At 53.4% G+C, this 2,107-nt stretch overlaps 1 protein-coding gene across 1 annotated transcript in view; it reads right to left on the reverse strand.

The window, feature by feature from the left end:
* The window catches only part of GATAD2A (GATA zinc finger domain containing 2A), a 9,380-nt gene that overhangs the window by 6,566 nt on the left and 707 nt on the right, over positions 1–2,107 (reverse strand). The gene's annotated exons all lie outside the window — the stretch shown is intronic.

Genomic DNA, 2,107 nt, shown 5'->3' on the forward strand with positions numbered 1-2,107 from the left:
CGGTCCTGCCGACGCTCCCTGCGCGGGTGGCGAGCCCACCCCTTCCCTGCAGTACAGCCTTCGGGGGATTTGGAAAGGCAGAGTGCACGTTTTCCAAGCGAACGCACTTTGTGCTGAAGCAGTTTGGAAATTTATTTCGAATTAGCCCAAGGTAAATAACCCAAAATGTTTTAAATCCCCAAATGAAATCAGATACTAGACTCCAGAGGAAGATTAGGTTGACAGATGTCAGCTGTCTCTGCGTTGGTTTTCTCCTTCCCCAAGGCTTTCCAACATTTAATCTAATTTCGGCTGCACCAGCTCTGTCCTGCCATCCATCCTGTGCCATTCAGCCACCAAGCCAGAGGAGATCACAGGATCCACTCAGCTCTGCCAGTTAATCACACTGAGGGCACAATCCAGTCTCTGGAGGGTACGGCAACAGGCTGCCACGCTTTTTCTACCACATAACTCCTCATTCCCCAAAGGTTGTTCTGTCTGCTGTGGATGTGTTTATCAGCAGAGTGGATCAGGATGATCAGCCACTGAAAAACCACCTCAGAGAGTTCTCTCTGCGTGAATGTTGCTTTTACCTCCCACCCCAATCGTTCTTAAAAACCACTTAGTGGGGTGTGGGGAGTTAAAAGTGATGGGACTGTCTCCCCTGCCCTGAGCACCTTCTTCTCTGCTCCAAGCCCTGAACCTGGCAGCCTGGCCCGCCCCACTGACCTGGAGGGACGGCTTGCCAGCAGGAACACTCTGCGGTCCCCGCACCAAGGGCGGAGGGGTGGCCACAGCACTCCCAGAGGAACCAGCAGGCTGGAAGAGGAAAAACCAGAAAGAAAGCAGACGAGTGTAAGGGTGTAAGCAGAATTACAGAAGCTAAGGGAATAAAAGCGTTTACCTCCTTGTGCCTCAGTAAGAGAACCTTCAAAGAGTGCCTCTCCCCCTCCCCTGAGCATCTCGACACGCGTATTCAAACAAAGCAATTATTAGGTAAGTACAGGTAAGATTATACCAGGGAAATAGAAGAGTCTCTTCACCAACAGCAGAGCACTGTGGAAATCCATCTTACAGCCGTCTCTGCTTAGAGCCCACTGCGCTCTCCCCGTCTCCACTGACTGGGCTCAAGCATAACGCAAAGTGAAACAAAGTTCGGGGAGGAGCTTCAGATGTTAAGAAGTTTAGGATACGCCGTTTCACCCTTGTTAGTTCGAACGCCCAGAGCTCATCACTCAGCAGCAAGTCGAGTGACGCAGGTACTTGCTTTAGTTTTAATCCCATCTACTGAAGCGCTCAGGAGTCCAGGAGGAAGACACCGGTAACACCACCAAACCCAGCTGGGAGAGCTGCATTAACAGCCAGCTGCACCGTGCAGTGCGCTTAAACCTACCCCTCGCCCCCATCCCAACAGCCATCAAGTCGGTGTCACCCACTGTACAACAAAATTACGTAGTTGCCGTTGTTACAGCTCTGCTCCAGCACCCTGGATACCGCAGCGGGTTGTGGGAGAGGAGGGGGGCTGGGGAGGAAAGAGGAGGAAAGGAAGGGAGCTCAGGGTGGGAGGGCTGACCTGTGCCTTCCTCCCAGGGGCTGCAGGGGTTTTTTGGAGGGTAAAGTGTGCTGTGAACCGCAGACCTGCTTCACCTGGTGAGACCTGGGATCCAGACCTGGGCTTCTGCCACGCAGCACGAGACACAGCCCTCGGCCACCAGCTGCCAGAGCCTGGGGAGCAAATGCCTTAACTCTACCCGTGAGACAGCTGGGACGGATGTGAAGGCATCTCCTCCAAACGCAACCTCTGCGCGGCACTAAGGGCTGGACGGAGTGTTTAAGAACTGGAGGTTTGTGCCATTCAGGGATGCACCTGAGCTCCAACATGAAGGTCTGCAGCTTCTGAATACGGCCGACAGGATAAACTGTCTATTGTTTGGTCTTGGCAAAACGACCAAGGGAATTCCACAAAAAGGGACGGTTAAGGGGGTGAGGCCCTATAAATGCCACGAAGATTTCATGAGAAGCGAGGTAAGCTGTACGTGAGAGCTCTCTTCTGTTCCGCAGCTTATGGCCACGCTGCTCCAACGTTCTCCCCTCCACTCCCAAAGAGAGCCCTGGCGTGTCTGTAGGG

The sequence above is a fragment of the Buceros rhinoceros genome, unplaced genomic scaffold (genome assembly GCF_000710305.1).
Source record: "Buceros rhinoceros silvestris isolate BGI_N320 unplaced genomic scaffold, ASM71030v1 scaffold26010, whole genome shotgun sequence".
Classification (NCBI taxonomy): domain Eukaryota; kingdom Metazoa; phylum Chordata; class Aves; order Bucerotiformes; family Bucerotidae; genus Buceros; species Buceros rhinoceros.